The sequence below is a fragment of the Capsicum annuum genome, chromosome 3 (assembly GCF_002878395.1).
Source record: "Capsicum annuum cultivar UCD-10X-F1 chromosome 3, UCD10Xv1.1, whole genome shotgun sequence".
Lineage (NCBI taxonomy): Eukaryota > Viridiplantae > Streptophyta > Magnoliopsida > Solanales > Solanaceae > Capsicum > Capsicum annuum.
Window position 1 is genome coordinate 93,321,900 of NC_061113.1, and position 23,566 is coordinate 93,345,465.

The 23,566-nt window shown below is 31.7% G+C and overlaps 1 long non-coding RNA gene across 1 annotated transcript; it reads right to left on the reverse strand.

Annotated features, from left to right (window-relative positions):
- Positions 1-504: 504 nt before the first annotated feature.
- On the reverse strand, positions 505-21,807 carry LOC124896595. Its single transcript, XR_007052959.1, has 3 exons — positions 21,417-21,807; positions 1,386-7,142; positions 505-1,257 (listed from the first exon to the last, which is right to left on the reverse strand). It is a non-coding gene; the product is annotated as an uncharacterized LOC124896595 (long non-coding RNA).
- Between the last annotated feature and the right edge of the window lie 1,759 nt (positions 21,808-23,566).

The window sequence follows — 23,566 nt, forward strand, 5'->3', positions numbered from 1 at the left end:
AAACTACATAAAACGTCGTACTTGAGTTTAAAAATTATAAAAATGATACTAAAAGATAATAAAATAATTTATGTATTTTTTTTAAATTCTGAATGTGACACGTAAATATGTATTTAATATAAGAATAATGTGTAAAAATATCAATAATTAAAATTAAATAATTTTGATAAAAATAGCAGCCCAAAAGTGGTATCGGGGGTCAACATTGGGTGTCAACAGCTGCCCCTTCATTGCTTGAGAATGATAAAAGAATTATCAAGCAACGAAAGTTGATGCAGTAGCCAATTTTGTCTGATTGAGAAAGATTCGTTGGAGTTAAAACGATGGAAGGTGGTTTTAAAAATAATGTGGTCGAGGCTTCGATTTTAAGCCTCCTACATATCTCTTGTTTCACGAGAATCAGACCATTTGTAGTTCTAGATTAAGGAATGGACAATATTCCTAAAGAATGTCATCGATAAAGGATGGAGCATCAAAAGTGATATTGTGGGTCAATAAGCTGGGATGAAATTGAATGGGATTTGGAATAGTGAGTTTTAAGATTAGTTTAGGCGATGATGCATAGATGGGGTAATACTCCAAAAATAGAAATGAAAATTATCCCTATTTATTATTCCTCCTCCGTTACTTGCGTCTTTACATCGTACTAAATGACATATGGAAATAAAGAAAGCGTATCTGTTGTATCGTTGAATTAGCTGTTTGACTTCTTGATGTGATGTTGGATCAGCTGTTTGGATTCTCGATATGACGTTGGATCAAATGTTGAACCACTCAATGTATCATTGGATCAGCTGTTTGGCTTCTTGATATAACATTGAATCAGATGTTGAACCTCTCGATGTATCGTTAGATTAGCTATTTGGATTCTTGATATAACATTGGATCGGATTTTGAACCTCTCAATGTATCATTGGATCAGCTGTTTGGCTTCTCAATATGACGTTGGATCGACTGTTGAACCTTTTGATGTATTGTTGGATCAACAGTTTGGCTTCTCGATATGACGTTGGATCAGATGTTGAACCTCTCAATGTATCATTGGATCAACTGTCTGGCTTCTTGATATGACGTTGGATAGGATATTGAACCTCTTGATGTATCATTGGATCAACTATTTGGCTTCTCGATGCATTGTGGAATCGTGCGATGAGTTGTTTGGCTTTTCATCGTGGGATCAGCTTTTGGAATTCTCGATGCATTATGAAATCATGTGATTAGCTGTCTAGCTTCTCATCATGGGAACGTGATCTGTACCTGTTAGTTCTTCTATTTTTAGCTCAACTGGATAAAATGGTTAGCGCGGATATATGTATATGTATAGAAGATTGAACAATGTAGTGAAAACAACCATAACAATAATGATAAGAAGAGAGAAAGCGTACCTATCGCATTGTTGGATCAATTATGAAGTCTCTCATCATGATGTCGGATTAGTCATTTGGGCCTTTCGTGATGATTGTTGTCATCTGTACCTGTTAATCCGGTACTCAAAGAAAAAGTTGTCAGTCAAAAAGAAATATGGATTGGTACCATGCTCGAGTCGACTCCTTAGTCATTTTTTTCTACTCCATGAACAGTTGGGATTTGTACTCCATCGTGATGAAATTTTTGAGAGATTCTAAAAATTTCCGCCCTAGTTTGTAAAGCATCTTCGTACGTCATTGTGAATAGATTTTTTACTCATGAAATTTTTGAGGAATTCTCAAAAAAAATTTCCCCAGTTTAGAATGAAAGGTGACTTTTACACGTCATTAGTGAATTGATATATTGTTTAATCATGAAATTTTTGAGGAACTCTAAAAAATTTCTGCCCTAATTTTTGTCTTCAAAGTCTTATATTTCTGTACCACTCAAAGAAACAATTAGTCCGAGATAAATGATTTTCCTACATTTGAATATTGTAACTTCAGTTGTAATCTGCCTTTATACGCTAAAGAGTTGGGTCTATTAGCCTGTCGCTTTGGAATTGTAAGAATTGAAAGAAAATGGTGAAAGAAAATATTTTATCAGATTAAGATCGGACCCAGAGTGGGATGCCTATGTATCCAAATGGAAGTGAGGTCGAACGTAGTTCAAGAGTACCAAGAAATATAGAGAAAACTGGAAATTATTGCTAGTCGTACGGTGGGTAAAATAGTGACGTGAAACAAGAACGTCAATTCATGTGATTCGCTTTATGTTTCTTTTGTTAACGTCTTGGATCTTGTTGGACAGAGTAGGAGTGGATCTAACAAGCCTTGTTTCGAGGACTAAAATCAGCGTGGATCTCATTATATCGATAACCTCGTGTTTGAGGTATGGAAGGTGAAGAATCCTCTTTCTCTTCCTTGGGTGGATTCTTCGTTTCATATTCTAATTTCTTTCCAATCGAAATTAGACTCTCAAAGTTGTGATTGACCAGGAAGAATATTTTCTGAAAGTATATTCCGTCTAGTGTCTTGAGGAAAATTTGGATCAGTTTCTCCTCAGGTATAGAAGGACGTATTTTGGAAGCCTCTAACCTCCATCGAGTTGCATATTCCTCAAAATATTCATGGGTCGCTTTCTTCATCTAATGTAATTCTCGTATTGTCAGACCGGTATTGATGTTAAACTTGTATTGCCTCACAAAATCTTGAGGAAATTCTTCCCAATTATGCTATTTGTCGAAGTTTTGTTGGGCGAACCATGTGAGTGTCATTCTTGACAAACTCTGAATAAACAATCTCATAAAGAGAGGCTCATTATGCCCTATGCTAATTAGTTTGCCACAATAGCCCTTCAGATGTGTGATTGGATCTCCATGCCCATTGAATGTGTTGAATTTGGGGACATTGTATCCTGGAGGTAAATCAATCCACGGATGTATACATAATTTCTCATACCTTAAGTCATAGATACCCCTAGAACGCAGTTCCTCATTCATCCTTCTTTCTAAGTCACAAAGACTTCGCCAACGTTCATCCGATTTGATCCTTTTGCTTTCAGAAGTGTCATGTGTAAAAGATAATTACCGAGAAGGGGTGTGGGTAAGGCGAGGATAAGGAGTCATAGTGTTTTGATTTAGGCGATGAGAAGGAGAACTGACAACTTTTCAGATATTGAGCATAATTGTCATGTCGCAGATTGTCACTTGAGTTTGATGTTCAAATGCTAGACAACCTTAAAATAAGATATGTAAGGCACATAAAAATTACCACATAACACATAAGTTCAAAACATAATAAATATAAAATAAAAGGTATTCAAGGATGAAGACTAAGATTTAATAAGTGATATAGGCGTAAAGATTTAAGCTCCTGACGCATGAAACAGGACAGTGACAGGATATGATATCGATTTTGCAATTGTGATTGTAAAGAAGATAAGAAAGAAAGGAAATGACTAAGGTTGATTTTTGTTGAACATTGTTGATTCATCCAACTTCCTATAGAAAAGGACAAAATGGGGAAAAGAAGATTTAATTATAGTGAGACCGAACTCATTAAATGAGCGCCTTCGTATCCCTCATAGAGGGAAATCAGGTCAACGTAGTGATGTTAAACTTTAGTCAACCTTAGAAGAAAGGATTTATAATTTGGAACAAAGAGCACGCGCGGGAGTCTAGAATAAATATTCTACTCATTTGAAAATGATGAGTTATGTTTGTTCAGAGTGAATAGAAGTTATGAGAGCTCTATGTAACTTAGAGATTATGAAAGCTAGAGTACGATATGAGTACAATGATGTTCAAGAATCGTGGTAGGATAATAGTATGTAAACGTTGAAAGAGAATATCCTAAAATGATAAGTTGTACTACAAGATTATGAATAAGCCTAAACCCCTTTATCAAAGCAAGAACTGAGCCTAGAGATGATTAAAATACTACCGGATGAGTCAGGAGGATAAATTGAAGGTAAGTATAGAATAGGCCCTAAGAGTATATTGTAGGGTCCTAACATGGCAATAATGTTAAGAGTAAAGAGTTCTAAGGTGAGGAACACTAAATGTAAAGAGTGACTAAGACAAGAAGGAAAATAACAAGATAGGTAAAATATCAAACATATGTAGAAATGCAACACATAGCAAATAATTGTGAGTCCCTTTGAGGTCGTGAACCTTTTTGGACTTTGAATGAGACTAACATTCAACGCATCAAGAATGCCATGACATCCTGTGTTGAACGGGACACATATTCCTTAATAAAAGAAATATGTAGTCAGTACCTAAAGGGCAAGAGTGGGTTTATGACATGGTTCCCTCGAATGGACAACTCGAGAGTGGGAAAGATTGTGGCTGTCAATGCACCGCTGATCGACCAATCCATAAGACATTTTTCGAAGGGTGTTTTAGGAAAGAACGTTTTTTCTACCACGCAACCATCGATAAAAAAACAAAAGAGGTTCCAAGTGGAGGAAAGTATGAGCGGGATGCCAGTTATATAAAGCGGTAATATGTAGCATATAATAAAATTAACATGCTAAGAAATATACACATAAGTGAACATGATAATACATAAGCAATAAAAAGGGGAAAAGGGGAAGAGATAGACATGGAGAACTGTAAATAACACATAAAGGGAAAGGGAAAGAGAATATATAACAATAAATCATGATATAAACAATAAGAGAGAAAGCAATTACGAAAAATAAAACAAAGAATGTGAAGGAATCCCACATAAAATACAAACTCGTATTGGTTAGAACCTAAGATCCCTAGAAGAGTTGCCATTCTGTCGCACCCCATTTTTTTTGCGAAAAGCGGGATTCGACGTGACGACTCTTTTTTGGGATTGTTTTGAAGGTAGAGTGTGAAGAGTCGCCACCTAATGAATTAAAGGTGTGTTAGGGCACCGGTCTAGACTAGCTAGAAACTTATTTTATTGTTTTGTCTTAGTTCACCAGAGTTAGGGTAAGGGTTCAAATTACCTCAAAATAAAGGTGTTATGCACTCTTTGAGGATCCACAAAGGTGGTTTTCGGCCGAATTCATATTTTACGTGGGAATTCTATGTGATCAAATAAGGTCTTTTATTTTATTATTGATTTAATGTTTAACTAAGTGATAAAACAATTAATGAAAAAAATATATTATTTTATTATTTGTAATTATTAATTATCGAAGTGATAAAAACATATAATAAGATAAGCGAGAAGAAAGAACTGACATAATTTGTAACAAAAGGGGACTGCTTACGTAACAAACTAACTACCCTAAATAAATAAGCATGTAAGGTAAATAAAAGAATGAAAAGAATTCGTTAAATCAAATAAAGAAATATTTTTGGTCTCATTCGGATCGGAACCCCAACTTGTTTAATCATCATCCGACCCACTGGTCGAACTCTTAGACAAGTCAGATGTCTTACCTTTAATGTCTGTTGGAGATTATCACTTTCTAACGACTACCCGTCCCTCCCCACCTAGGCTGGTTGTTAACTCTAAAGGCATTCTAAGACAAGGATAAAACTAGCGCCTTTAGTAATTCCCATCGTCCCGCCTATCGTCCAAGAGGCATTAGACTTTGCTATATTGGTTTTGGGGTCTAGACAAGAATAAAGTTATGTTGCCTAGGACTTGAAACACGTAACACATTGGACGTCAAGTAGTAAGTAATGTCTTATGTTAACCTCTTGGTTATTAGAGAGTTGAATAATGTGATTAACATGCAAAGACAAATAATTATTTATTTTGTGTCATTGACCTATAGGCATGGTATCGAAGTATTCAGGAACTGGTGACAAAAGAGAACTGTGACTCGTGTGTGTAAAAATATGTTGTCAAGTGTTTACAAGAAGGTGTCAAAAGTGTGGTAAATGTGTCAAGGAATTGTGCTCACGAATTAAGTGTTATAAACTAATGAGTACATAAGAAATTAACAAAAATATTAAAAATACATTAACATGACAAGAATGCATTTAAATATGGGGGACGAATCAACATGTAAAAATTTTATGTTTAACATACTGAAGATATTAACGGGCTGAAATTAACATGATGCCAGTTATTAACATGCTGAAATTAATATTAATATGCAGAAACACAGTTTTAGTAATGAAAAATGCAATTCTAATAATGCAGAAACACAATTATAATAATGCAGAAACGCAATTTCAAATAATGTAGAAATGTAGTTTTAATAATGCAGAAATGCAGTTATAATAATACAAAAACATAATTTTAATAATGCAAAATTTTAACTTGTTTTATGCAGAAACGGAGTGTAGACATGCTGAACTTACTTGTTTTACACATAAACACTATTTTAACATGCTGAAATTAATATTAGCATACGAAAAATACATGAACTTTATTATTTTTGACATGCTGAAAAATATGTTAATGCTCGGAATTTTTTTTATGTTAACATGCTACCATTTTAACATTGACATGCTTAATTCTAATATTCAACATGCTACAAATATATTAATATGTCAGAAATCTGGTGTTTTAGCATACTAAAAATATATTAATGTGCAGGAGTTTAAGGTTATCATGATATAAAAATAGTAAACACTTAGATTTGCGTCTATATGCTAACACATGCAATGTCATAATTAAATCAATTTTTTGACAGTTTTTATGATGTTGGAGAGTTCACTAATATGCTTACAATTACTTGTTAAAATGCATACCATATTGTCATACATAAATATTATTTACATGTTGAAAACATGAAAATATCATACTTAACATGTTAAAAATCCACTAATGTGCAAAAAATTAATTATTGACATGCTCACGTGCTTAAATTCGTTTTAATATGCCTAAATTGTGTTAACATGCATAAACATGCAGTGACGTCGATAAGTTGTAGTTTTTAACATGCAAAAGTTTAATGTGGTAGGCTAGCGCACTAAAATATTACCATGCCCAAAATCAATGTGAATATGTTCAAAGGTATTAGCAAGATTTCTAAGCTAATTAATTAATGAAAGTATGTAAGCGATTCATGTAGCATGTAACACACGTAAAAACCTAATTTGTGCCTATCTACACTATTCATAGAGCACGTAAATTCCTACCCCCAAAGCAGTCCCCAAAATTTATTATTATATCAATATAATGTCTTTACAATAATATTACAAATCAAATGATAAAAAAAATAAGAAAGGAAAAATAGTAGCTATAAGGAATAACATATTATGTTTAAAGCCCGGCGACTCTTCAAATAATCCCGAACTGTAGAGCAACAACACGACAAAGACGGAGATAAACAAGATACCATAGCATGATTCTATACACAAAGTAACCAAACAATGACATGACAAACACAACAAAGCGGAGTCCATATGGACATGCTTTCTAACACTTTAACAGCATTCCATGAACAAATAAGTAATTAAACCACATCGTTTAGATACTTACTTACCGATAAGGCTTCAAACGGGCTGGGTTAATCCGACCTGACCCGGCCCACTAAGCAAATTCGATCCGATTTGATCCAGCCCGATCAGCCCATAGACTATAGGGTACCGGGTACCGGGCTGAGTTAATCTTTTTTGAGCCCGGTTAACCCAGTCCGGAACAAAACTGATCTAGGCCCGCCGGTTAACCTGCCCGGCCCGACCCGAATAACAACTTTTTTTTTGTAAATCGGGATTTTAAATTAAATACTCAGTTTTAATATATTACTAATTTACTATCAAGTATTATTAATTTATTATATTAAGTAGCACATATTTTAAAGTAGTACATATATTGAATGATACATATAAATGTGTATATATTTTCTATAGACTCTAAAGTATTATATATTTAACGTATACATGTGAATATGTTTTCTAAATTAGTATATATATCATTATACTGTAGTATATACCTTGTAGAATTTTTTTTATAGCTGTACATATATTGAATGGTACGTATATCTGTGTATATATAGAATATAGACTCTAAAAGAGTGTATATTTAACGTATACATGTGTATATATTTTATAAATTAATATATAACTATATATATAATGTGTGTGTATATTATAGTATATATATTATAGTATATGTTTTATTTAAAGTAGTACATTTATATTGAATGGCACGTATATATGTGTATATATAGAATATAGACTCTAAAGTAGTGTATATTTAATGTATACATGTGTATGTGTTTTATAAATTAGTATATATATATATCATTATATTGTAGTATATATATTATAGTATATTTTATTTAAAGTAGTACATACATATTGAATGGTACGTGTATATGTGTATATATCTTCTACAGAATCTAAAGTAGTATATATTGAACGTATACACCTATGTTCTATAAATTAGTATATCACTATATATAGTATGTGTGTATATATTGTAGTATATTTTATTTAAAGTAATACATATCTATTGAATGGTACGTATATATGTGTATATATCTTCTATAGACTCTAAAGTAGTGTATATTTAACGTATACATGTGTATATGTTTTATAAATTAGTATATATATCATTATATTGAAGAAAATATATTGTAGTATATATGATTTAAAGTAGAACATATATATTGAATGGTACGTATATATGTGTATATAACTTCTATAGACTCTAAAGTAGTATATATTTAACGTATACACGTGTATATAATTTATAAATTATTATATAACTATATATATAGTGTGTGTATGTATTATAGTATATATATTGTAGTATATTTTATTTAAAGTAGTACATATAGATTAAATGGTACGTATATATGTGTATATAAACTCTATAGTAGTATATATTTAACTTATACATGTGTATATGTTTTCAAAATTAGTATATAACTATATATGTAGTGTGTGTATATATTGTAGCATATGTTTTATTTAAACTAGTACATATATATTGAATGAAACGTATATATGTGTATATAGACTCTATAGTAGAACATATTTAATGTATACACATGTATATATTTTATAAATTAGTTTATAACATATATATAGTGTGTGTATATATTGTAGTATATTTTATTTAAATTAGTACATATATATTGAATGGTACGTATATATGTGTATATATCTTCTATAGACTCTAAAGTAGTGTATATTTAACGTATACATGTGTATATGTTTTATAAATTAGTCTATATAACATTATAAATGTAGTATATTTTACTTAAAGTTGTACATATATATTGAATGGTACATATATATGTGTATATATCTTCTATAGACCTAAAGTAGTATATATTTAACGTATGCACCTATATATAATTTATAAATTAGTATGCAACTATATATATAGTGTGTGTATATATTGTACTATATTTTATTTAAAGCAGTACATATATATGTATATATCTTCTATAGACCTAAAGTAGTATATATTTAACGTATACACGTGTATATATTTTATAAATTACTATATAACTATATATATAGTGTGTGTATGTATTGTAGTATATTTTATTTAAAGTAGTACAAATATATTTAATGGTACGTATGTATGTGTATATAGACTCTATAGTAGTATATATTTAACTTATACATGTGTATTTATTTTATAAATTAGTATATAACTATATATATAGTATGTGTATATATTGTAGTATATGTTTTATTTAAAGTAGTACATATATATTGAATGATACGTATATATGTGTATATAGACTCTATAGTAGTATATATTTAATGTATACACGTGTATATGTTTTATAAATTATTATATGACTATATATATAGTGTGTGTATATATTGTAGTAGATATATTATAGTATATTTTATTTAAAGTAGTACATATATATTGAATGGTACATACCTATGTGTATATATCTTCTATAGACTCTAAAGTTGTGTATATTTAACGTGTACATGTTTATATGTTTTATAAATTAGTATACATATCATTATATTGTAGTATATTTTATTTAAAGTAGTACATATATATTGAATGGTACGTATATATGTGTATATATCTTCTATAACTCTAAAATAGTAAATATTTAACGTATACACGTGTATATGTTTTATAAATTAGTATATAACTATATATATAGTGTGTTTATATATTGTAGTATATGTATTGTAGTATATTTTATTTAAAGTAGTACATATATATTGAATGCTACGTATATATGTGTATATAGACTCTATAGTAGTATATATTTAATGTGTAGATGTGTATATATTTTATAAATTATTATATAACTATATTTATAGTGTGTGTATATATTTTAGTATATATATATTGTAGTATATGTTTTATTTAAAGTAGTTCATATGTATTGAATGGTACGTATATATGTGTATATAGACTCTATAGTAGTATATATTTAACGTATACACGTGTATATGTTTTATAAATTAGTACATAACTATATATATAGTGTGTATATATATTTTAGTATATATATACTAGTATATTTTATTTAAAGTAGTATATATATATTTAATGGTACGTATATATGTGTATATATCTTCTATAGACTCTAAAGTAGTGTATATATAAGGTATACATGTGTATATATTTTATAAATTAGTGTATATATCATTATATTGTAGTATATATATTGTATTATATTTTATTTAAAGTAGTACATATATATTGAATGGTACGTATATGTGTATATATCTTCTATAGACTCCAAAGTAGTATACATTTAACATATACACGTGTATATATTTTAAAAATTAGTATATAACTATATATGTAGTGTGTGTCTATTGTAGTATATATATTGTATTTTATTTTATTTAAAGTATTACATATATATTGAATGGTACGTATATATGTGTATGTATCTTCTATAGAATCTAAAATAGTCTATATTTAACATATACATGTGTATAAGTTTTATAAATTCGTATATATATCATTATAATGTAGTATATATATTGTAGTATATTTTATTTAAAGTAGGTCATATATATTGAATGGTACATATATATGTGTATGTATCTTCTATACACTCTAAAGTAGTATATATTTAATTTATACATGCATATATGTTTCATAAACTAGTATATAACTATTATTTATATAGTGGGTGTATTTATTGTAGTATATATATTGTAGTATATTTTTTTTAAAGTATTACATATATATTGAATGGTACGTATATATGTGTATATATTTTATATAGACTCTAAAATAGTATATATTTAATGTATACATGTGTATATATTTTATAAATTAGTATATATATCATTATATTGTAGTATATATCTTGTAGTATATGTTTTATTTAGAGTAGTATATATATTTAACTAACGTATAATCGTATACACGATTACATGTGTAATTGTGTAATAGTGTTCATACTTTTTAAATTCTAATGATGTATATACAATATATATAGTGTATACATATTGTTTAACATATTTGATATGTATATAGGTGAGTATATATAGTGTATATTGGAGATTTTTTTTTTTTTGGGTTTTGACCGATTTTTATCGAATTTTGAATCGGTTTTGACCGAGTTTAGGTGGATTGGACCAGGTTAGTTGAAGTGGGCCATTTCAGAGTTGTTTTAAAAAAAATTATTGTTGGGCCCGAAACCGGACTGACCCATTTAACAATGCCTGGATCCGGATCCGGATCGGCCCACAACCCGGTTAAAATTCACGGGCCGGTTCCGGGTTGACCCAGCCCGGCCAACTTAATACCTTTAATTACCGATAAGAAGCAATAAAATAAATAATAAGAATAATGAAGACAAGCACTTGTAAGAATAATATGTGGTGATTCTAGTAAGCCTCCAAGAAAATCAAAGGACTCTTAAGAATATGTAATCAAAATAGCTAGTGATTTTCTTATAGGGAGTGTTTTATTTTTCAAGAACTGTCCCTTAATTTGAAAAGAAGGATTGTTTATATAGTAGAGGGGTATTGAGGATTGAAAGGAAAGAAAATACAAGAGTGTTAATTAGTAGCAACAGAAAAGGAAAAAGATATTCAAAAAATCAGTCGGAATCAATTAAGGAAGAGGAGAATATTTGATGAAGCCAATCAATGGAGTTTTTCATGAATATAAAATCACACTTATAATATCAAATTTAGTCAAAGCAAATGTAACACCCCGTAGTTTGGGCTAGAATGAAAACCATCATTTCTATGCATAGATGATTCAAAAATCATAAATCCTATGCAAATTTGACATGTTAATCATTTATATAATGTGGGAACCTATTTGAGCATGAATTGAGATCATAGAGGTCCCCCCAAACTCAAGGACGAGTTGAAATCTTTCCTATTGTTCGAGTTTGAGTGAACGTCGAAACTTGGGTCAACTTCAATTGACCATAACTCTTTGTATATATGGAATTAGAGGGCCTACTATATATCAAATGAAAGCTCTTTGGATTAGATTTCCAACGATACAAATTTTGCCAAAATTCGATACCCGAGCAAAAAATTATGGCCATTTTTGTAACTGAGACAGTAGCATCGCGCGATTAGTGTGCGACACATGGACCCCATTTCCAGGTGCTGTTTTCATGTTTTTAAGGGAAAAAGTGGTATTTTCCACCCCCTATTCAGCCATAACACGGGATTAAATCCTTCAAACATCAAAATAATATTATTTTCTCTCAAAATCACCAAGAACACTCCTTAGGGTTTCAACCCAAAGATCAATATATCTCCAAATTTAACCGTGGGTTTTCCTTAATTCTTCAAGATTCGGAATCCCCATTACGAGGCCTACAAGAAGCACCCATCAATCGTACGTATAATATTCCAAAAGCTAGAGTTCATTCAAAAACTTTTAATTTAAGGTACGTGGGATTTTACTAAAATCTCATGGGCATAGAAATCTTCTTTTAACTATGCAAAGGGTTTAGAAATCATGATTTTAAGAAAAGAATTTTAGATTTATGATTATAAACATGTTTTAGAAGCCTTGATGATATTGTTTTGGTCTAGGACTTTCCCCAAATTGATTTGAAATTATATATATGTAAGTATGTATTTTAAGGTTGACGATTGAATTGAGAGCATGACTCATGAAAAATCTATCTCTTTTTATGATTTTCCTTTACTTATGATATGCTAGGAATTGTTTTGAATGCATCTTGAAAGCATGATATGAAATGTCTTGAGTAATGTTCTATTTGGATTATGATTTTGATTTCAAAAGAGAGGATTGTTTATGTTGATGAATGTTGAACATAATCATATAATGAAAAGACTTGTATGGTTTGTTAAAGATTATATGACCACCATATTGTTATTGAAAGAATGATAATCCTTGTATAGTTTTGATTTATGCTTTCGGAACATGAAATCTCTTACACTATTTGTATATTTGGGTGGTCTGAATTGAATTTTTGATGAAAGAATCATGCATGATGCATTATGGCTTAAAAATAGGACTTGCAAGTCTTGGTCTAACGACACCAACTCAGATAATGCCATGGTAATTTAGAACAGAATAGAATACATGTTTGAAATCAGATTTTCAGATTTTGAAACTAGAATGATACATGTTTTAGAATAGACTAAAATTGAGCATAAAGAGAGCTTAGATGGTTTCCCGAAGAAGGCACGAGTTTAGATAACTCATTGCCCAAAAACTATGATTTGCCGATCTGGGTATATTATTATGCGTTGGCCTAGTGCCCTGTGGCGTATCAGACTCAGTCACTCCAACCCTTGCGGCATACTTGGGTTGGAGACATCTCCGTCGAGTCAATGGCGGATTCCATATAGCTCGTGGAATATCAAAATTGTAGGGGAGTGCCACCTAATTCAGAAGTAATACAAAGATCAGAAACTACAATGACAGAAAGGTTTTATGTTTTCAAAAATGCCTATGTGTTTAGAAATTATATCTTTCATGATGTTTATGACTAGCTGTCAACTATTTTATTTATATAAAAGATTTATTTTGGATTGCTCTGCATACCAGTATAATTGTATTGACCCCCTACCTCTAGGGTCTAAAGCTCAGTTCAGAAGCCCAACTAAGTCGTAGAGTTTTTAGATAGCAGTAATGTTTGGAATTGGCGAGCCTTCTTTATTCCAGAAGGTCTATGTCTTTCTGATTATATTATTTATTTTGATTTAGGTCCACTGGGGGCCTTATCCTAGTTTCCGACAGTTGTTATTTTCAGATGTAGTAGAGATTTTGCAGACTGGTTCAGACATTATCTAGTTGTTATTGGGCTTTACTTTTATATTATAAATTGAGTTCAGACTTATGACCATGATTCCATTTCAGTATGTATTTTTTGCACTTCCTATTTGTATATGAATAGTGTGTATGATTACAAGTTAGAAGGTCTCTCGGGCCTTTATGGTTAGGGATGTCCGTCATGGCCAGGGCCCTGGTTTGGGTCGTGACAAACTTGGTATCAGAGCACGATTCATGATCCCAGGGTGTCTGCTCACATCGAGTAGAGTCTTATTTATAGGTGTGTAGCGTGCCACACTTATAGGTAGGAGGCTACAAAGCATTTAGGAATGTATCTCTTTCTTCATATTCTAGTTCGTGCTATGGAGTTAGAATGTTCCTCTTACATACTCTAATTTATGCTATGGTATCACCCATACAGGAGTAAATTCATCTCAATTCTTTCCTTACTTTGATGTGCTCAGATATGTCTCATTATTGGGGTGATTCAAGTGCAGAATTTTAGAGTCTAAATGGTATGGTCCTTTCTGATTAAGCCATATAAGAGTTTAAAATTTGTGCAAGGATTTGAGAAGAGTCCGTTAGTACTCCATGGTATATTGATTATAGTGTGAACTTTGATTCTGATGAAATCATGATTTTTAGCTGCAGTATTAAGTGTATTTAGTCCTTTTCAAATTTTATGTTGCAGACGTCATGCTTCAAAGGGAAGATGTGTAGCAGAATGTTAGAATTGTATTTCTATCCGAGTAGTAGTATAAGTTAAAGTGATGGTGTCATGACCTATTGGTAGTGATATTGGACTAAGAAGTTGGGATGTTAAGTCGCAAGGTTAGAAATTAGAGTAAGGGTGACTTTTGTGTATATAAATATGTTAAGTTGAATAAATGATGTTTGAGAATGATTTACCATTTTATAGTGATAGACTAATGTGGTAGCTAGTAGCATGTGTGGATTGTATGATAGTCTATGGGGGAAGTGTTTGACTCAGATTTTTTTATTTATACAGAGTAAGATGTGTATTCTTAGATCATTGAATATTGTGTGTCAAGTTTCTATCTCTTGTAATCTTGTTATCATTGTGTTGTTGAAACTGAAAGTCTAGTGAAGCCGTGTGGGGCTCTTTCGATTCACTAGCATAGTTGCCTTGTCATTCATCTCATTTCTTATTCAAAACACAAAATCAAAGTCTAGTGGAGCCGTGTAGGGCCTATTTTGATTCACTAGCAACTTGTTGTTGATCTTGTTGTTCTTGTGTTGGTTGGAACTGGGGTTTAGTGGCGTAATGGCAACAAAAGTGGTAAGGGAGATTTATTGAATATATTATGGCTGAATTTTTTTGCATGAGATTAAGTTGGTAATGAAGTAATACGTCCCTTTGTGATGGTTTAGTAGAAGGTAAGGTAGAGAAGGAGTTATTAGTTAAGGTGAATTATTGTTTACTTGAACTATGAAAAGAGTTGTTGATGGTGTTTGTCGTGCAAGAAAATTATAGGTTATTGATGAAGGTACTTAGTGGATGAGTAGTGTTAATTTAGATGTCCCTGAGGTTGCAAGAAGGAGTTTAGTTGGGACTTATAGAGTTATGAACTAAGTTTAGCTATATGAAAGGGGTAGATAGTAATGGTGTATAGAAGGAGGATATGTTAATGGATTTTAAATAAGATAGATCATAGGATTGTGATTGATCCTTACTGTTATGAAGTTTTAGAGAATTAATGTTTTCAGATGTTTGGCATGTAAGAAAATTGTGTGAAGTAGTGGTTTATCATAACTAGAACTAGACACTAAGTTGGAATAGTCGATGGTGATCAAGATGGATTTGATGAATTGATGTGGCGGGTGTTAGTTGTGTGAAAGTGATCTATTAGGCTTGAACAATGTATACAAAAGCTTAAGTTTATTTGATTTGTAATCAAGTCTGATGTGGTAAGTATGATGTAGAAGTATGCCCAAGGTGCTATGGGGCTGCATTATTTTCAAGGATCATTGCTTGTTGTGTGGTTAGTAGTACCGTTGAGTTGCTAGGTGGAGAAAGACTAGTTAGATAATACGTGATGTTCTTTATAGCTAATTTATAGAGTTGTGATTAATGATGTTGAGATTTTTTGTATAATCTTAATTCTCATGGTTTAGAAATATAAGTTTGCAAGCATAATGCTGGTAGGCTATGACCAAAGTGGTATGGTCCGTCAAAGGTTTGGAGATATCCATGTTTAGTAATAGAAGAATCTAAGTTGGTGAATGTTTAAGCTGTTATATGATGACTTTTGGGGCTATAGAAACCTAAGGGTTGAATCTTAGTAGGAGGTACTAGCATTGGTTGTTATACATGAAGATATCGTCTTACAGGGTAAGTTTAGTTTTATGTGTATTGTTATATCCCCGACTTTAGATTAAAGTGATTTCAGTTTATACCAAAGTGTATATAGTGGTTCACAGACTTAGAGTAATAACTTAAATATAAGGGGGAGATAATAAAATGAGTAACCAAGTCAAGTTATTAGATGCTAATAGATATGCCAGTAAAGTTGTGGAATTGGCCGTGAGAAAGAATGATGCTCAATCTATTCTTATTTCAGTAGTTTACTTCAGTTATTCCGATACATACTCATGCTTTATGTTTTAACTTCATGATCATAGCTCGTGTTCATGTATATGATAAGCAATCATGTACTCTCCTAGTCCTAGTATATGAGTTCCCAATTTGTTCAGCAGTTAGAATCACTTTCCGTAAGTTAAGAATTCCAAGAATTCAGGTCATGCAGTTCATGACTCTTGTGCACATGTGATACTCTTAACGATTAGTGAAAATTCAGATTTATATCAGGTATGTCCTCAGACTAGATCTCTTTAATGAGTCCATGTTGTGAGTGCTCTATTCCTCACGCCTCAGTAGGGTATTAAGTTATGCTTAGTACTCTCCTCATGCTTCAGATCCCGATATTCTAATTTTTCAGTGACCTTTTCCCTTAGGTCGAGATAGTGATGATGAACAGTTGTCTAGATGGGAAAGAGTAAGCATTTCTTATTGATGAAAGATGGTTGTGTGCATTGAGGCCAAGTATTTGATACATGTCAAGGTTCGTTGAAGTTTTATGTGTTATATTTGAGAAAAATTATTGTGTGCTTGTTTTATGTAAGTCTATAAGTTGAAAGAATTTTGAGATGAAGTTTTTTGTATGGCTTGGTTAGTTGAGGATATTTTATGTGTATCATCTGAATAGTGCAGGGAAGTTGTTATGGATAGAAGTATTAGAGAATATGAGAAAGATTTTTTATGAGTGTTTGTTTAGAAGTGCATATATGAGTATGAAGATAGGCTTGAATGTTATGTTTGTATACATACGAATGAATACTTTGAGTGTTTGTGAATGTCTACTACGAAGTTGAAGGTGATTGTTGGAGTGGCAATAAGAATTATGCAGGAAATGAGGAATTGTGAAATGCAGGGTGTACTGAATTCATGATTCATACTAGTACTACAGTATTATGTGGTGCGTCTTGTGATTTTGAGTTAGGCTTGAAGATGGTGAGGGGATTTAGTTCAGTTTAGACATTAGTAGATGGAAATATCAGTGGCTATGTGAGAAAAATAAATTGAATCAAATGAGTATGGTATTTAAGGAGAATAGTATAGTTAAGGGATATTCGAGCGGTGTGCTAAGCTTGAAAGTAAGAAGTTGTATTGCCTAAGGCCTGGTAATTCTATCCAAATTTATGAGTTGTATATCTATATTCCATGCTATAGAGTAGTATCATTGTCGTGATTCCTTAGTTGGATGTCTTGTGTAACTCATGTCAGAGATTCTTTGCTCCCTAATGCTACTAGGACTTCTTTAGAAAGAGTGTTTAAGAGATACTCCAGTTAAGTATAAGTGTCCAGTATAATTCAGTTTAACAGTCAGGCAGACAAGTTACGGTGGTTTTCCACCTTTTCAGCTAGTCCTACTATCCGAAGTTTCAGGCGTATGACCATCCCAAGAGATAATCTATTCGATCCATATAAGTTGCGAATTCAGTTCAGTCAAAGCATCATGTTTCAGATTCAGCTATTTAGTCATGACTCAGTTCATAAGAGTTCAGCGCACAATCTCAAATTTTCCCAAGTATTTTAGCTCAGACAGTGTAATACCCTGATACGATCTAAGTCCATTTGTCTCATGATTCATACTTGCATAAGTTATCACTTATCAATTCAATATTTATGATTTGATCATGAACACTTCAAGGGAATTCGAAACTCTCAGCATGAATCAGCTCCTTAAAGCAAGTAAATTCAAGTCAGCTCAGAATTCAGTTTCATGATAGAAGTATAAATATTTCAGCTTAGCTATATCCCTTCTTAGAAGACATATAATGTCCATATTATTCCATACCTTTAAGACTTCAACATTCCTACCCATCATTCGGGGACGAATGATCCCAAGGGGGAGATAATGTAACACCCCGCATTTCGAGCTAGAACAAAAACCGTCGTTTTTATGAGTAGATGATCCAAAAGCCATAAATCCAATGCAAATTTTGCATGTTAATCAATTATGTAGTGTGGGAACCTATTTGAGCATGAATTGAGATCATAGAGGTCCCCAAACTCAAGGACGAGTTGAAAGCTTTCCTATCGTTTGAGTTTGAGTGAGCGTCGAAACTTGGGTCAATTTAAATTGACCATAACTCTTTGTATATAAGGAATTAGAGGTCCTACTATATATCAAATGAAAACTCATCGGATTAGCTTTCCAACGATACCAATTTCACCAAAATCCAATACCCAAGCAAAAAGTTATGGCCATTTTTGTGATTGAGACAGTAGCATCGCGCGATTAGCGTGCGATGCACGAACCCAATTTCTAGGTACTTTTTTCGCGTTTTTAAGGGGAAAAGTGGTATTTTCCATCCCCTATTCAGCCATAACACAGGATTAAATCCTCCAAACACCAAAATAATATTATTTTCTCTCAAAATCACCAAGAATACTCCTTAGGGTTTCAAACCAAAGATCAATATATCTCAAGATTTAATCATGGGTTTTCCTTAATTCTTCAAGATTCGGAATCCCCATTACGAGGGCTACAAGAAGCACCCATCAATCGTACGTATAGCATCCCAAAAGCTAAAGTTCATCAAAAACTTCTAATTTAAGGTAGTGGGGTTTTCCTAAAATCTCATGGGCATAAAAATCTTCTTTTAATTATGCAAAAGGTTTAGAAATCATGATTTTAAGAAAAGGGTTTTGGATTTATAATTATAAACATGTTTTAGAAACCTTGATGATATTGTTTTGATCTTTAGGCCTTCCCCCAAATTTATTTGAAATTATATATATATGTAAGCATGTGTTTTAAGGTTGATGATTGAATTGAGAGCATGACTCATGAAAAATCCCTCTCTTGTTATGATTTTCCTTTACTTATGATATGCTAGGATTTGTTTTGAATGCATCTTGGAAAGCATGATATGAAATGTCTTGAGTAATGTTCTATTTGGATTATAATTTTGATTTTAAAAGAGAGGGTTATTTATATTGATGAATGTTAAACATAATCATATAATGAAAAGAGTTGCATGGTTTGTTAAAGATTACATGACCACCACATTGTTATTGAAAGAATGATAATCCTTGCATAGTTTTGACTTATGCTTTCGGAACATGAAATCTCTTACACTATTTGCAAGTTTGGGTGGTCTGAATTGAGTTTTTGATGAAAGAATCATGCATGATGCATTATGGCTTAGAAATAGGACTTGCAAGTCTTGGTGTGACGACACCAACTCAGATAATGCCATTGTAATTTAGAACAGAATAGAATGTATGTTTGAAATCAGATTTAGATTTTGAAACTAGAATGATGCATGTTTCAGAATAAACATAAATTGGGCATAAAGAGAGCTTAGGTGGTTCCCCGAAGAAGGAACGAGTTCAGACAACTCATTGCCTAAAAATCGTGATTTGCCGATCCAGGTATATTATTATACGTTGGCCTGGTGCCCTGTGGTGTATCAGACTCAGACACTCCAACCCTTGCAGCACATTTGGGTTGGGGGCTTCCTCGCCGAGTCAATAGAGGATTCCACATAGCCCGTGGAATATCAGACTTGTAGGGGAGTGCCACCTAACTTAGAAGTAAAACAAAGATCAGAAACTGCAATAACAGAAAGGTTTTATGTTTTCAAAAATGCCCATGTGTTTAGAAATTATATCTTTCATGATGTTTATGACTAGCTCTTAACTATTTTATTTATATAAAATATTTATTTTGGATTGCTCTGCCTACCAGTACAATTGTATTGACCCCCTACCTCCAGGGTCTAAAGCTCAGTTCAGAAGCCCTGCTAAGCCGTAGTGTTTTCAGACAACAGTGATGTGTGCAATTGGTGAGCCTTCTTTATTCCAGAAGGTCTATGTCTTTCAGATTATGTTATTTATTTTGGTTTAGGTCCACTGGGGGCCTTATCCCAGTTTCTGACAGTTGTTATTTTCAGATGTAGTAGAGATTTCGCAGACTGGTTCCGACATTGTCTAGTTGTTGTTGGGCTTTACTTTCACATTATAAATTGAGTTTAGACTTATGACCATGATTCCATTTCAGTATTTATTTTCCGCACTTCCTATTTGTATATGAATGGTGTGTATGATTACAAGTTAGAAGGGCTCTTGGGCCTTCATGGTTCGGGATGTCCGTCATGGCCAGGGCCCCGATTCGGGTCGTGACAACAAATAAAAGGAAAACATTCGTTAAACAAATCAATTTTATTTTGATCGGGCACACCAATTATGTGGTTACCACAAATAGGCATATGAAACACGTCTGATGTTGTGAGAAAGGACTGCTAATTACCGTAAAAGAATAAAATAAAATAAAAATATAAAGGTGGCTAATCATATAAGCATGTTCGTTAATCACTAATGTTGATTATGCATCCAATCAATTCAAATAATCAAGTCATCCAAATTACATGTGCAATCAGTTCCATAATCTTTAGTCAAGAGTAAAAACAAGGTTAATCATTTTTTCCAACACTAAGTGTACAGTTTATCAATGTCAAACCAATCAAACAAAATATAATGATTCCAAGAGTTAGAAAAACAACTAGTAGCCTAGTTAAGTATCACCAACTTCATGTATGTGAGATCCAGTGAGCCCGAATCACAGAAATCAATATCAAAATCAATAACATCAGCCGTGTTAGTCGATTTTAGATCACGGAAAGTAAGATTAAACAAAGACTAATATAAAATTAATAATGGACGGAACCTGTGATGGTGTCTATTGATCAAACATAGTTAGAGGGGTTACCAATTGATACCTCACCAGTCATGACCTCCGGTGAGGCAAAATAATATAAACTTGTGACTGCATGGTCGTAAAATGGTAATGGGAGAAGGGTTTTGAGGCTGACCAGTGGTAGAGATGCAGATAACGGGGGGCGATGGGTTTCCTTGGTTGTTGACTGGTGTCGTCGGATGGTGATAGTATTATCGTCGTTGGTGCCGTTGGGAAAGGAGGCGACTAATAGCGTGAAGAGGGAGACGAGTTGGTCGGCGTCCGGCGGTGTTGTATGACAGCTGGTGACACGGAGGCAGTGATAGAAGTGAAGAGCGACGACGACGGTGCGATAGTGGCAGTACTGATGACCGGTGGCTGGGAGACGGAGGAAAGAGATGAGGAAGAAAAATGGTGGGGCGGCGACAGCAACCGTCCATCGGAGTGGGAAAATGATAGAGGGGCGGCAGTTTTGTTCTAGAGAGAGGGGAAAGCAGATAGAGAGAGATAGAGAGAGGGTGGGGAGGCAGATGATTTGGAAATAGGGTTAGAGTTTGAGAACTTTTGGTTTAAAAGGAAAGAATAGGTTTTTTTGATCTCAGCCGTCAGATCAGGTTTTGATCGACGGTTGAGATCTTAAGGTTGAGAATTTGAATAAAATTTAAAAATTGAATCACAAATTGGCTATGATTGTAATGGATTAAATAAAATAAGCTAAAATTGTAAGAAACTGAATAAAATTGGGTTAAAAGGTAAATAAATTTAGAGAGTGATTTCAAATTACGTTGTTATTTAATAATAGTAGGGATACTAATAATAATAATAATAATAATAATAATAATAATAATAATAATAATAATAATATATAATAACAATAATAAATAATAAAAAATAATGGTCATATATAATAATAATAGATAAAAAATAATAAATAAATTATAATAATCATAATAAATAATAATAATAATAATAATAGCAAATAATGCAACACTAGACAATGTATTTGCAAAATGAGTGTGTGCATAATTACGTGAAAAAATAATTTAATAAATATTAATAAAACTACATAAAACATCGTACTTGAGTCTAAAAATTATAAAATTGATACTAAAAGATAATAGAATAATTTATGTATTTTTCTAAATTATGAATGTGACACGTAAATATGTATTTAATATAAGAATAATGTGTAAAAACATTAATAATTATAATTAAATAATTTTGATAATAATAGCAACCCAAAAGTGGTATCGGGGGTCAAAATTGGGTGTCAACAAGAATCTATAATCTATAATCTATGTCTATAATCCATATCTATATCTATAATCTCTAATCTATAATCTATATCTATATCTATATCTATATCTATAATCTATAATCTATATCTATAATCTATATCTATAATATATTAAAAGTGTGAAGAGCCTTTGAAATATTATTTGAACTTTTTGCCCTTCATTAAAAGTCTTTGCTTTAGACAAAATCATCTTTTCATTATTTTTTTCTAATATTTAAGTGTTGAAAATTAATTAAATATATTTAGGATAAAACCTTTCCTTATTAAAAGTCATCAGAATTAATAATTTTTTTTTAATATATAAGTGTTGAAAACTAGTTAAATATATTTATAATAAAAACTTTCCTTATTAGAAGTCATCAGAATTAATGATTTTTCTAATATTTAAGCATTGAAAAATAATTAAATATATTTATGGTAAAATCTTTTCTTATCAGAAGTCATCAGAATTAATGACAACTAAATTTTTTTCATTAGTTTAAGAATTCTAAATCAACTAAATTTGATTTAAGAAAATCTGAAAAATCTAAAATAAATATGAAAAAGTTAGAATAAGAAAAATTTAAGAAGTACCAAATTTTAAAAGTTTTAAGTACATAATAAGAATGTAATCAATGATTTTGTAAAGATTTGACTTTAAAAAATAAGAAAATATTTTAAATATAAAAAAAAAATAATCATACTACAAATATGGTTCAAATTGATGTGTCTCTCTTAGCATCTGGCAACAAGGGAAAGAGGTACTGCATGATAAACACAAAAGTGATGATCGATCAACCACTTGAAATTTTTGCTCATAAAATATATATGTGCTTACACTAAAATATATGTTTATATTTACATTATTATATTAAAATGTGAAGAATCTTCGAAAAGTGAGTTGAACTTTTTACACGTCACTAAAAATCTCCGCAATCAATAAAATCATTTGATTTTAAATAATCAGACGTTACAAGTACGAGTCACGTCCGGTTGAACTAGTACACTAA